The sequence below is a fragment of the Erpetoichthys calabaricus genome, chromosome 14, assembly GCF_900747795.2.
Source record: "Erpetoichthys calabaricus chromosome 14, fErpCal1.3, whole genome shotgun sequence".
In the NCBI taxonomy this organism is placed as follows: Eukaryota; Metazoa; Chordata; class Cladistia; order Polypteriformes; family Polypteridae; genus Erpetoichthys; species Erpetoichthys calabaricus.
The window spans coordinates 104644947-104660065 of record NC_041407.2 but is presented as its reverse complement, the minus strand read 5'-3'; the positions used below and the strand labels follow the sequence as shown (position 1 = coordinate 104660065).

Below are 15119 nucleotides of genomic sequence, written 5' to 3'. Positions count from 1 at the left end.
GTCCACTTTCAGAGGGTGCAGTGCATATCAGCCCTCTTTCGAAATCTTAAATGTGTCTTCAGATATGTGAACAAACAAAATCCATCGTCTATGGGCTCATCTGCCTGAGTGCACCACATAAACTTACCATATGAAATCATCCAGTAAGGAACCTCTTATCTCTGCTGTTATTCAAGTAGTAAAGAAGATTTTGGATCTCCCTCTCCATGACCTGCTGGACTGGTCCCATAACACAAAGAAGCTGTAGACAAAAAGGCAGAGCAGAACCTCATTTCATTGAAGACGGAGCTCCTTCAGTAGAGGTAGTGACATCCTTCACGTGTCCTACAACTCTGTGATGGCCAGTGTGATGTGCTGGATGGGTAACATCACTTCAGGAGAGGACCACTGAATCAAGAGGCTGATTTAAAAGGGCAGGCTTGGTGATGGGACACACTTTGGGACCCAAGGAGGACATAATGAAGACAAATGTGAATGCCACTATGAACAATGCTGAACATCCTTTCTCTGTGCCACACCAACACTGAGGATGTTCAGCCAACAAATTAATCGGCAGAACTGGGTCAAGAAATGCAACTGGGGGCTCCTTCATAGCAATGTCAACACATCTGCATAACGCCTCACTGGGACTGGGACCACTCATTTTAACTTTAGCCATGTCAGAAATTTTCTTTCTTATAAGTCGTTTTGGTGTTTTTTTGTTCATTGTCATAATGTAATAATATTTATTGAGTTTCTGTTAACACATTTTTTTATCCCCAGGGGGATTTTTTATCTATCTATTAGATAGATAGAGCCTTTCACATATCTATCTATCTATCTATCTATCTATCTATCTATCTATCTATCTATCTATCTATCTATCTATCTATCTATTATATAGTGCCTTTCATTTCTTTTTTTATTTTATTGATTTTATTATAATCATTCCATACAAATAGATCAATTTTTACAAAAAATAGGATTGAAAACCAATCAACCCCCACCACTGAGAAAGAGAGCATGGCCAACGGAATAAAGCTTAAAGCTAGTAAAAATAAATAAATTGATGAGTTTAATAGGCGGATAAAGATAAATGGAGAAGAAAAAGATATGAGAAGACAATCTGCTTCCTTCGTGCTTTAACAGCTCATTCTAAAATATTATTGATTAGATCCTGCCAGGCTTTGAAAAAGTTCTGTACAGATCCTTTAACTGAGAATATGATTTTTTCCAATTTCAAATAATATAAAACATCACTTCCCCACTCACTTAAAAGAGGAGAGTTAGGATTCTTCCAGTTTAGCAAAATAAGTCTGCGTGCCAATAGTGTAGTGAAGGCAATCACAGTTTGTTTGTCCTTCTCGACTTTAAGCCCATCTGGAAGAACACCAAACACAGCTGTTAGTGGGTTAGGAGGGATTGGGACCCCAAGACTGTCTGAAAGGCACTTAAAAATTTTGATCCAAAATGATGTTAATTTGGCGCAGGCCCAAAACATGTGACCCAGTGAGGTTGGAGCTTGATTGCAGCGTTCGCAGGTTGGATCTTGCCCTGGAAACATTTTGGACAGTTTTAAGTGAGACAGATGAGCTCGATATATAATTTTGAATTGAATAATTGTATGCTTTGCGCATAAGGAGCTCGAGTGAAGTCTCTGCATTGCTACTTTCCACTCCTTTTCTGATATGTTGATTAAGAGATCTTTTTCCCATTGTCCTCTTGGATCTTTGAAAGGGAGGAACTGTAAAATAATTTTATATATTGCAGAAATACTGTCTGAATCCTCGAAACTGAGCAATATTTTTTCCAGCATAGAGGAAGGTGGGAGATGAAGAAAATCGGGCAGGTTCTGTTTGACAAAGTTTCTAATTTGAAGATAGTGAAAGAAATATGTTGCTGGAAAGTTAAATTTGGAATGTAATTGCTCATAGGATGCAAAGATGTTGTCTATATAAAGATCTCTAAGCAAATTTTTTCCAGTTATTAAAAACTGCATATGTTTCTGAGGGTTGAAAAAGGTGGTTCTCATGCAGATGTGCCACAGATAAAAGATTCTTCATCTTAAAATGCTTTCTACATTGGTTCCATGTCTTGAATGAGTGAAGCACAATTGGGTTATTAGTATATTGGTGATAACTTGCATTTATTGGGGCACAAAGCAGGGAATATAAATAAGTACTGCAGGATTTTATTTCTACTGTACTGCGGACCAAGCCTGTGTATGTTCATCTATTTGTGTCCAGGTTTTTATATCTTGTATGTTTGCTGCCCAGTAATAAAACTGAACGTTAGGTAGAGCCATGTCACCTTCTGCCTTAGGTCTTTGTAGGGTCGCTCTTTGGATGCGTGGATGTTTTAAGTTCCAAATAAATGTGGTTATGGTTGAATCTAATTGCTTAAAAAATTATTTATTGATGTATATTGGAATGTTTTGAAATCAAAAGAGAAGCTTAGGAAGGATATTCATCTTAACAACGTTAATTCTTCCAGCTAGAGTGAGATGAAGGTTGACCATCTATGCAAGTCTTGCTTAATTTTTTCCATACAGATGGTGAAATTTTGTTGATAAAGAGCTTTATGTTTACTGTCACAGGTGTCTGGTCACACTTATAGGTAATCTAACTTAGATACCATTAAAATATCCGACTACGCCTCCCAGTTTTATTAAGAGACTGGGAACTCCTGAAATTTACCAATAATAGCACACAGGTTTCTTTAAATTGGGCAGTGAGTAAACACACAATGAAAGACACAACAGTAATTTCAGAAAAAGGCAACAGTAAGTTCTATTGTACAAGACAATATAAGGTACATTAAAAAGATAAACGAACATAACAGAATCTAAACATATCAGGAATTAATTTCCTTTTTTGTAAAAGGAAAATACACAGTCCACACTCTAACAGTCCGTAAAAACAAGAATTGGAGGATACAACCTTTAGTGGTGAAGAGTCCAGTTTGGGCACTGTGTTACCCCAACACTTAATTGTTCATGGATGCACTCTGTTCCCCGGCAGAAGTTGTGTCAAATTGTTGACTCCCTGTCAGCGTCTCTTCGTTGTTCCTTTTTCTTCCACTCTGGGCTCCTTGTGTGGCTGGGACCTAGGCACGCCTCATTCCTCGTCTGTCAGCGTCACTTGGTCCTCTCATGCGGCTTCCCTCTTTCGCTGGACCCACAACTGCCATCTCCTTGTGGAGCTGTCTCTTCCTCCCTGGAAGTATATGTTGCCGTCCTTGTGCCTCATGTCGTGCCAGCCAGGTACCTTTGTCTGCCTGCGAGGCCCCTGTGCCCTGTCCGAGTGTCTTGGCAGCGTTTCCTGTGGACTCTCCCCTCTGCCTTCTGCTGGCCAGCAGTTTATATTTACTTCACCCCTCTGTTGTCAGCCCTGGACAAACAGTTTAATCAATGGCACATCTAAATTGCCTGGGTTTAACAAATAATAAAAACACAAGTTAACAAAATGTATGGTTACCAAACATTAATAAGTACAGATATGCTGATTAGGAACCAATATTTCCAAGCCAGGTAAATACAGACATTCTTCTAAGGCCAAACTTCAAAGCAGTGATTCCCTTGCAGGACAGCAAATACCATTAATAAGTACAGATAGCCTTTTAACTTCTCACCCCCCAGTCCCAACAGTGGGTGCCTAATGGAGCCACCCAGTGCACAAAAAAAATGTAAAAGTGTCCCCCTCTGACATTTACTTGTGATATTTATCCCTAGGTATTTAAACTGATCTGCAATGATAAAAGGTAGGATGTCCAATCTAATATTATATGCTTGAGAATTCACTGGAAAGAGTACACTTTTATTCAGATTAATTCCGAGACCAGAGATCTTTTGAAATTCTGTAAGTGCTGTTAAGACTGCAGGCCCAGTATTTTGTGGGTCTGATATATACAGTACCATATCATCTGCATATAGAGAGATTTTCTGTTCAAGTCCTTCTCTGATAATCCCCTTTATCTCATAAGCATTTCGACAGTGAACTGCAAGTGGTTCAATGGTGATTGCAAATAGCAGTGGTGACAAGGAGCATCCTTGTCTGGTACCACGTTCTAATTTAAAGTAGTCTGAACAAATGTTGTTAATACAAACTGAAGTCTTCTGGACTGGTATACAGTAGTTTGATCCATGCACAAATGTTCGAGCCAAACCCAAATTTCTCTAATGTAGTGAAAAGGTAGTTCCATTCAATCATATCAAAAGTTTTTTCTGCATCCAACGATAATAATATCTCTGGGGTGTTTGACTTTGCAGGTGAATATATTACATTGAACAGGCATCGAAGATTGGAAGCTAAGTGTCGGCCTTTAAAAAATCCAGTTTGATCTTGTGATATTACCGAAGGCAGCACTTTCTCCACCCTTCTAGCTAGGACTTTGGAGAGTATCTTAACATCATTATTCAGAAGTGAAATTGGTCTGTATGATGCACATTGTAATAAGTCCTTATTTTGTTTAGGAAAGACGGTGATTAATGCTTGGCGAAAAGTTTGAGGTAGAATTTGATTGTCTCTAGCTTCTGTAAATGTTGCTAATAACAGGAGAGCTAGCTGAGTGGAGAATTTCTTATAAAATTCGACAGGGTAGCCATCAGGGCCTGCTGCTTTCCCGCTCTGAAGTGACTTTATAGCATCTAGTAATTCTGATAGCACCATAAGTTTATCCAGTTCCTCTGCACTAAAAATATCTATTTGTGGTATCTGTAATGTATCCAGAAATGCATTAGATTGTGTGTTTGTCTTCTTTAAATTCAGTAGAATATAAGGAATTATAGTAGTCTCTAAATGTGTGCATTATATTTTTATGGTCAATGATTTTATCTCCGTTCGTGTTGGTGATTGGGATTTGTGGATTTGTTGAGCTAAGAGCTTATTAGCTTTCTCTCCGTGTTCATAATAATGATGTCTTGATTTAAAAATGAGTTGTTCTGTTTCTTTGGATGTTAAGAGGTTGAGCTCTGAATGAGGAGCCTGTCTTTTCCTATGAAGAGCCTCACTTGGACACCTGGCATGTTCTTGATCTGTTCTAGTAATCTCGCTGGTTAGCTCTGATACCTTCTTGGTTTCTAATTTATTTCCGTGGGAAAATATGAAATAATCTGTCCTCTTAAGAAGGCCTTAAGAGTTTCCCAGAGTATTCCTGCAGAGATCTCTGAGGATGTATTTATCTCTAGGAAGAAACTGATTTGTTTTGTTATAAATTCTGTACAGTTCTCGTCTGCTAATAGAAGTGGGTTAAGACGCCATCTGTGAGATGAGTATTTGGAGCATAATGATTTTAGCACCAAGATCAGAGGGGCATGGTCGGAAATAACAATAGTGTCGTACTTGCAAGATTTAATCGTAGGCAAGAAATTATTATCTATAAAGAAATAATCAATTCTTGAGTAGCAATGATGCACTGGTGAGTAGAAGGAATATGCTCTTGAGTTTGGGTTTAGAAACCTCCAGGGGTTTGATAAGTTGTGGTCATTTAAAAACTGTATAATTGTCTTTGCAGTGTTAGGTCTCCTGTCACAAGGGTGATGACATCTATCTAAGAGTGGATTTAAAACAAAATTAAAGTCCCCAACCATTATAATTTTAATGAGTGTTCACATTGGGAATGGATGCAAATACATTTTGCATGAATTCCCGATCATCGACATTGGGTACATAAACATTTATCAATCACTTTACAGTTAAACAAATTGCCCATGACAATCACTTATCTCCCTTCAGGATCAGAATCAACATCTGATACTACAAATGAGACTGTTCTATGTATGAGAATTCCCACACCTCTAGTTTTGTTTCTAAAGCTGGAATGGAACATTTGGCCAGTCCCGTCTTTTTGCTGCCGGAATTGATCCTTGTTTAGTAAGTGGGTCTCCTGTAAAAATACTATTTTAGCATTTAGACCTGTTAGGTGAGAGAATACTTTCTTTCTTTTTAATTTGTGATTCTAGCCCTTAACATTCCATCTTACAAAGTTAACTGTCCCATCATGGAGACATTGATTCTGAATTTTTTGTAGTCTTAACTGAAAGTGAGACAGCTTTAACCTTAATTTCCAATTTTCCCAGGAGTTATTGCCATTCAGCCTATTGTTAAGTTGGTAATTATAAGGATTAAAAGGATAGATTAGATATAACTTGCTCTCTTTCCCTCCCCCCCCCCCCCCCCCCCATTTTGCCTCCTAACGTGAGGCTGGACCCCACTTCACAAAGTCCCAGTCCACTGACATACAGTACCTAGAGACAGAGCATGTCCAAAATAACAGTGCCTTTCATTTCTATCTATCTATCTATTGTCGCAGTTGAGGTTCTGATCCACCTCTTGAACCCTCACATACCACTCCAAACACCAGGTAAAAGTCCAAGACACTTTTATTTTGCAATCACGTGCACAAAGCACCCTCCACTCCACACTACTCATATAAACCAATAATAAAGCACAATAATAATCATTCCTCCTCTCCCAGACACTTCGCCACACTACCTCCCAGCTCAGCTCAATGTCTGGGCTTTCCCAGAGTCCTTTATACCCCCTGACCCGGAGGTGTTTCCGTTCCATTACCCACAAGTCCTTATCCCTTCCGGGTCAGGGTAAATAGTCCTTATCTTCACCCCGGAAGCACGTCGTTTCTTCCTGTCATTGGATTATGACGCACTTCCGGGTTATAGGGCATATATGAGTCCACGGGCCTCCCTACAGCAACTCCCAGTAGTCCCCAAGGTATCCAGCAGGGCTGTGCATAAAAACTACATGGTCCATGGGGCCCTGCGTCCATGCTGTCGGGAGAGCTCCTCCTGGCGGCCTGGGGGTGAGGGCCAGAATATGAAGCCGGCCATCCATCACACTATCTATCTGTGGACTGCCTGTCAGTTCACAGTTTGTGACATGGGTGACTGGGGTCTTTGATAATTTTCTGGACCCTTTATAAACTTTGTACAAAGTTGCTGAGTTGCTCACTATTTGGCACACTTAAGACCATCTTGAAACTGCATTTTAAGGAGGCTGCTGCCGTCCAGCATGCCTGTCCTGCTCGTCCATAATCATCTGAGGGGATCTTCTATCTTTGGCACTCTAACAGGTGTGATGCCACCCAGTTGCTTTCACCATCTAAGTGTGTCTTGATCCACATGACTAGTGCCATCATCAGCAGCAGAGGCTCCACTCGCCTGACTGGTCTGACCTGTTGTGTGTTGTGCTTTTTGTTTTATTTTTTTTTTCTCTGCCTTCTTAGCTCAAACTTCTTTTCTGAGTCGCTCGCCTGGCCGGTAAGGCGATTACATCAGTTATCTGACAGCAGCATTGTGGGGGTGGATGGGGTGGCAGCTGCTTTTCTGAATTCAGCCTCCCATCAAATCCTGGCTGGCCTACTTCCACTGGCAGCTTCCTTGGTGTGTCGTTCGCTTCATCTGACGTTGCCCTTTTTAAAATCTCCAAGCAGCGCTTGGTTTGAAAGATTAAGGCGTGAGGTCAATTAGTCTGAGATTAGCGGGGGATTCGCTTCAGAAACCGCTTGACCTTCTTAAGGAAAAGGATCTTACTGGAAAAGACAGCTCAGCTCTTGTTTCCTGAACACCGTCCACTGGGCAGTTTCTAAAAAGCTGAAGTATGATCAAGTCAGCCAGTGCCTTGTTGTGTAGCCTTGGAGCTCACGTCTACTCTTGGGGTCTCAGGGACCCTCTCCCTGGGGATCTGTCATTATAGGCCATGTGACATAGGTTTGAAGGGAAGCCTCGCCTGTCTTAAGTGTAAGAAAATGAAAATATTTCCTGGTAGCAAAGACAAAGATGGAGAAACATGAAGACCCCAATCCTGACTGAAGTTGTCATCCACACATAGAAGTGGGAATGAAAGCAGATAGATAAAAATTCAAAAATAGATTCATATTTCTAGGATGGTTGTCATTGTGTGTTTTGAGTACGGTGAAGTTCTTAATGGCAGGCGCTCATCAACATGCAACATGTCGCCATCATTACTGAGTAGGACCTCCTGACCTCAAAACATCTACCCTTCCTCACCAGAAAAATCTCCTATCACATCAGTTACCGAGCTCCTTAGCACCTTATTCTCCTTTTCATGTACTGCATGTTGGTGTTTCCTTTCCAAAACTCTTGCACAGCACCTTCAGAAAGATTGCAGACCCCTTCACCTGAACAACAACGACATTTATTTCTATAGCACGTTTTCATGCAAATGATGAAGCTCAAAGTGCTTTACAGGATGAAGAAAGATAAAAATTTAAAAATAAGATTAGGCAATACTAATTAACATAGAATGAAGTAAGGTCCGATGGCCAGGGAAGACCAAAAAGACTGGGCTGGAGAAAAAAAAGACAAAAAAAATCTGCAGGGGGTCCAAGGCCACGAGACCACCCAGCCCCTACTAGGCATTCGACCTGACATCAATGATCTCAATCAGTCCTTATGGTTTCCATGCTCCACATGGAAAAATTAGATGATGCTGGTCATGTAGACATCTGGCCTTCAATCCATCAATGTAGGGACTGCATGGTGCCCTGATCAGGTGGTGGTGGCACAGATGGACACCACAGAAAACTGGAAAAAGAAGAGCAGAGAAAGTAGGGGTTAGTACGGATTGTGGAGATATGAGAAAAATGATCACTAAATATCAGGGTTACACTAAAATGAAGCTCTGAGAAAGCCATGTTAACATAATGAGTTTTTATCAGTTTATTAAAGTGCTCCACCGTATCAGCCTGGTGAATTTCTATCAGTCAGCTATTCCAGATTTTAGGTGCCTAACATCAGTTAGGTGCCTCACCATTTCTTGCAAGTTTAGCTCTTGGAATAAAAAGCAGACCCTCATTTTAAAGATCTAAGGTTACGATTTGGAGTGTAAGGTGAAAGACATTCTGAGATATGGGATGGAGCAGATTATTGAAGGCTTTGCAAACCATAAGCAGAATTTTAAAGTCAATTCTAAATGGCACGGGTAACCAGTGTAATGATACTCAGACTGGCGTGATGTGCTCAAATTTTCTTTTCCCAGGTAAGATTCTGGCAGCTCTGCACTCGTTGTTGTCTTTTTTGGGTGGTCCTGAGAGTGAGTGCGTTACAGTAATATATCCATCCATCCATTATCCAACCCACTATATCCTAACTACAGGGTCACGGGGGTCTGCTGGAGCCAATCCCAGCCAACACTGGGCACAAGGCAGGAAACAAACCCCAGGCAGGGCGCCAGCCGACCACAGGGCACACACACACACTCACAACCTCCGTCCCCCTGCCACGATGCTGTCAATGATTTTAAATTTGCCGGGTGTCCGTGTTATTATGTGTCCCGTCCAGGATTGGTTTCTTCCTAGGGACAATTTAGAATCGCCAATGCACCTAACCAGCATGTCTTTGGACTGTGGGAGGAAACCCACTCAGACATGAGGAGAACAAGCAAACTCAGGGGAAGCGAACCCAGGTCTCCTAACTGTGAAGCAGCAGTGCTACCCACTGCGCCACCGTGCCACCCTACAGTAATATCTTTGACTAAAAACAAAAGCATCAACTCATTTGTCAACATCTTTCAATGATATAAGAGGTCTAAATTTTTTGTTATATTTCTTAAGTGAAAAAATGCTGTCCTAGTAATCTGATTTAATATGTGATTTAAAATTCAGGTCTGAGTCAATAATCGCCCCTAAATTCTTTAACTCTGTCTTGACTTTTAAGCCTAATGCATCAAGTTTATTTCTTCTATCCTCATTATATCCATTTTTGCCAATCAATAAGATTTCTAGGGTGGCACGGTGGCCTAGTGGGTAGCGCTGCTGCCCTCGCAGTTGGGAGACCTGGGACCTGGGTTCGCTTCCTGGGTCCTCACTGCGTGGAGTTTGCATGTTCTCCCCGTGTCTGTGTGGGTTTCCTCCCACAGTCCAAAGACATGCAGGTTAGGTGGATTGGCGATTCTAAATTGGCCCTAGTGTGTGGGTATGTTTGTGTGTGTCCTGCAGTGGGTTGACACCCTGCCCAGGATTGGTTCCTGCCTTGTGCCCTGTGTTGGCTGGGATTGGCTCCAGCAGACCCCGTGACCCTGTGTTTGGATTCAACAGGTTGGAAAATGGATGGATGGAATAAGATTTCTGTTATCTCTTTATTTAGTTTGAGAAAATGACTGTTCATCCATTCAGAAACACAAGTAAGACATTGGGGTCAGTGAATCAAGAGAGTCGGGGTCATCAGGCGCTGTTGATAAATACAGTTGTGTGTCGTCAGCAGGGCTCACGTTATGCCTTGAGATAATCTGACCTCATGGAAGCATGGAGATCGAAAAGAGCAGCGGACCCAGGAGAGACCCTTGTGGACCACCATATACAATGTCATGTGTCTTCGAAGTACAATTACCACAACTAACAAAGAATTTTCTAACTGCCAAGTAAGACTCAAACCAATTTAAGACCCTGCCAGAGAGACCCACCCACTGAGTAAGGCGATTTCTAAGAATATTGTGATCAATGGTATCAAATGCAGCACTCAGATCTACGAGGATGAGAACAGATAGACGGCCTCTGTCTGCGTTTACTACTTTAACGAGTGCAGTTTCTGTACTGTGATTTGTTCTAAACCCTGACTGAAACTTGTCAAGAACAGAATGTTTATTCAAGTGATCATTTAGCTGTGTAATGACTGCCTTCTCTAGGATTCTACATAATAAAGGCAGGTTAGAAATAGGTCTAACATTTTCAAAAGCAGAGGAGTCAAGATTATTTTTCTTGAACAGATCTCCCATTGACGCAGGTATTCCGATCTTTGGCTTTGGCTCTATTGATCATCATTGAGATGTTTCTACACCTTGTTTGGAAGTCCACCTGTAGTCGACTGAATCATTTGGACCGACAAGGAAAGGCACAAGACCCACTCTTTAGAAGGTCCCTCAGGCTGATGAGCTTAGAGACAGATCTGAGGAAGGCCACACAAATATTTCTGCAGCAGAAGATCCCCAAAGAGCATAGTGGCCTCCATGATTCTTAAGTAGAAGATGTTTCTAGCAACTGTGACTGTTTCGAGAACTGGTATCCTGGCCAAAACTGTGAAATCAGGGAAGAAGGGCCTTGGTAAGAATGATGACAAAAGAACCTGGTGGTCCCTTTGGCTGAGCTCTAGAGAATCTGGATGGAAATGGGAGAAAGTTCCAGAAGGACAGCCACCAGCACAATACTCCACTAATCTGGTGGCCACACAACGCTTGAAAGCTTGCTTGAAGTTTCCAAAACAGCACCTAAAGGTCTTTCGAACTATGAGAAATGGGATTCTCCAGTCTAATGAAACCAAGGTGGCCTCAGTTCTAATGGTCACATCTGAAGGAAGGCAGCCACCCCATGCAATGCCATTCCAGTGGTGAAACATGGTGGTGGCACCATCATGCGTGTGGGGTTGTTTAACATTGACATGGACTAGCAGCCTAATTAGGGTTGAAGGAAAGCTAAATGGAGCAAAGTACAGAGATACCCTTTCATGAAGGCCTCCTGCAGAGCACTCTGGGCCTTGAGATTGACCAACAAGACAAAGCAAAGACAACACAGGAGTGGCTAAGGGACAACTCTGGAAAGGTTATTGAGTGGTCCAGACAGAGCCTAAACGTGAAACCAGTCAAACATCTCTGGGGAGACCTGCAACTTGCAAAACATCAGTGGTCTCCATCCAACCTGGAAGAAGTGTGGGAGGAGCTGCAGAGAAGAATATCAGAAGACTCCTAAATCCAGGTGTGTGCAGCTTGTGGCATCAAAGCCAGGAAGACTTTGGGCTAGAACTGTGGCCAAAGTGCTGAATGAAGGGTCTGAACACTTGTGTTTAATGGGATATTTCAGTTTTGTAATTTTCATAAATTTGCAGAAATTCCCAAAATCCTGTTTTCACTTTGTCAACGTACAAGAACATGTTTCAAAAGTGAAGGTGTCTGTATATTTTGTGAAGGCAGAACGGTAACTCATACTAGCTGTGGTTTAGCTAGGGTTTTGTCCCTGACGCAACCAAAGTTTCCCTTCATGTGACATTTGTGTTGCCTTTTGCATCTTTTTTCATTGGCGTCACATTTCAGCCCAGGGGTCTTCAATCCTGGTAGCAATGGGCACAAGACAAGAAAACTACCCCAGACAGGACGCCAGTCCATCTGACTCATAAAATAAAATCCAGTTTTCCTGCCATAAAATCCAACAATGTACTTTAGGCACGGGTCCTTTTTTATGAAAATGTTTCCTGTAATTTATTTATTTTTTATTTTATTTTATTTATTTATTTATTTATTTATTTATAAAAGCACATTTAAAACAACAGTTTGCGCCAAAGTGCTGTACAAAAATGCATTAAAATTAACAATACAAACAATCATACAAAAGCAGATTAATAAAACAACCAATTGTAACATCCACCACAATCCCATCATACACAACGAAAGACAGAAGAAAACACGTAGGTCTTAAGTCGACTTTTAAAAACCTCAATCGAGGATGAAGACCTGATGTGCAGAGGCAAGTCATTCCAAAGCCTAGGAGCAACAACTGAAAATAAATTATATATTCATTGGAAGTTAAAATTCCAGATATCCACGTAAAACGGAACTGCATTAATTTTGTGGTTAAACATTTGGTGCCCTTTAAACAGCATCAGCCAGCCAATACATGAAATCCCTAAATTTTCCACTAGAGGGCGAAATAATCCCACATGTTGTGCGCTTTATTTTATTTAATAGAACCAGGATTAAGACCTTTAGAGTGAGGCAACAAGCGTTTAAAGGATTATGGGAAATTTTTAAAATTAATGTAATTAAGGGAGTGTTCATTTTTTTTTTTAATATGAAAAGCTAAAAACTAGTTTAAGATACGTGATTCATTTTCTCCTTTTATGGATTTCCAGCTACAAATATAAATATATGCATGCACGTGTGAGTGTGTATCTGTGTGTGTGTGTGTGTGTGATACAGTACGGTATATATATATAATATATATATATATATATAAAATTAAAAATATAAAAAATAATAAACTGTAAAAATAACATTTTATTTTTCAAAGTAAAACAAAAAATCCATTAAGATGGAAAATGTTTATTTTTATGTACTTGCACTTATTTATATTTGAACAGTTTTCTCATTTTTTTTAATTGCAAAGTATTTGATCAGATCCTCAAAATTAATCTTATGTAATGCATCTGCTTCTAGCAATAAGGCATCAAGTCCATCCATCCATCCATTTTCCAACCCGCTATATCCTAACAAAGGGTCACGGGGGCTTGCTAGAGCCAATCCCAGCCAACACAGGGTGCAAGGCAGGAACAAATCCCAGGCAGGGTGCCAACCCACCGCAGGGCGCACACACACCCACACACCAAGCACACATTAGGGACAATTTAGGATCGCCAATGCACCTAACCTGCATGTCTTTGGACTTTGGGAGGAAACCAGAGCGCCCGGAGGAAACCCACGCAGACACGGGGAGAACATGCAAACTCCACACAGGGAGGACCCAGGAAGCGAACCCAGGTTTCCTAACTTCTACCACTGCACCACCGTGCTGCCCAGCATCAAGTCTCCCTCAATTATTACTATTTTGTTATTTTTTGTATACTGTATATATAATTTTTTTCATTAAATATGGGAGCCCTTGTTTGTGGAAGTTGTGGTCCAGCTACACCATTTGCAGTTTGGCACCAGATGGTCCATGGTAAATCCGGCAATGGAATATTTCAGTGGCAGCCACACCCCCCACGTTCCCTAGATGCCCTGCGAACCTGCATTTTTTGCTTAATTGCTAATCCAGCCCTGAAAAGAACCAAACAGACACAGTAACACACAATTAGGTCAAAGACGCACTCAAGCGTGCAATGCAGTTTTTCAACCATTGTGATCCAAAGAAAGACAAAACATGCAAGATAAGCAAAACCAAAACCCACACTCACAACCTCCGTCCCCCTGCCACGATGCTGTCAATGATTTTAAATTTGCCGGGTGTCCGTGTTATTATGTGTCCCGTCCAGGATTGGTTTCTTCCTTGCGCCACGTGCTGCCGCAATAGGCTCAGATAACCTATAACTGGAACCGTCCCGTTGCACCTTACAGCTCCGAGTAGTCCCGGCCAGGAGATTTTAAATAACAGCCTCGTAGATGATAACGAGAAGATTAAGAAAGGGACACTACAAGAGTGGAGTAGTCTGTCTTTTCGGTGTGTGTCTCGGTCTTTCCAGCTCGGTGCTCGTTCCAATAACAAAATGAAACATGAGTTTATATAATTAAGTGTTTCATGGAATATATAGAAAGCCGGCCTTGGATGGATGGTTGGATGGAAGGAGGGTCGGGATGCACGACGAGAAAGCAATCAGACAGGAACAAAGTGACTGTGTCAATATGCATAATAAAAAATGGAACAAATATGCGGGAAAGCGAAGTAGCTTTAGAAATATTACCATCTTCTTCATTTGTTATATTATATCAGCAGGATATCATTATTGTATTTTTCGATCCTCAGTAGTTTATCAAACGTGAGTGAAACAGAAACGCGAAAATGTTAATGAGGTCCCACCGAGATTTGAACTCGGATTGCTGGATTCAAAGTCCAGAGTGCTAACCATTACACCATGGGACCGCGCGGTGCCATCGTCGATCTCAACAGTTATGAAATTAAAATAGTGCACATATTATTATTATAGTTATGGGTCGATTGCATCTAAATTTATTTGACTGGCAGATGCTTTTATCCAAAGCGACTTACAAAACAGGTAAATCTAATCGAGTGATATGAGGCGCGGGCCTGTCTGTTCAGCAAGTGGAGTAGGACACGTAACAAATGATGATTGGCACAAGTGAAAAAGATGTATCAATTCATACATTTACCATCTGGATTACAATCAATAAAGCAATTAAACTTAATGTAACAATAAATTCACCGTCAATCTAAAATACCCTAAAGTCTTTTTTAATCAGTTACCCAGATATTCACAGAACAGTTGTTTCTTAAATACATTGAAGGAGTCAGCAGTTTGGATCGAAGTGGGCAGCTCGTTCCACCAATTCGGAACTAGACAGGGAAAGAGTTCTGGATTGAGACTTGACACCACGTAGAGGTGGCATCACCAGACGCTGCTCCCTGGTAGACCTGAGTGGGCGAGATGGGGCACAGCACTTCACCAG

The 15119-nt window shown here is 41.2% G+C and overlaps 1 protein-coding gene and 1 non-coding gene across 2 annotated transcripts in view; one reads left to right on the top strand and one right to left on the bottom strand.

Moving 5' to 3' along the window:
* LOC114664509 (pyruvate dehydrogenase (acetyl-transferring) kinase isozyme 2, mitochondrial-like) overlaps nucleotides 1–15119 on the top strand; it is a 905310-nt gene that overhangs the window by 752030 nt on the left and 138161 nt on the right. The gene's annotated exons all lie outside the window — the stretch shown is intronic.
* trnaq-uug (transfer RNA glutamine (anticodon UUG)) lies at nucleotides 14503–14574 on the bottom strand. The gene has a single exon. It is a non-coding gene; the product is annotated as a tRNA-Gln (tRNA).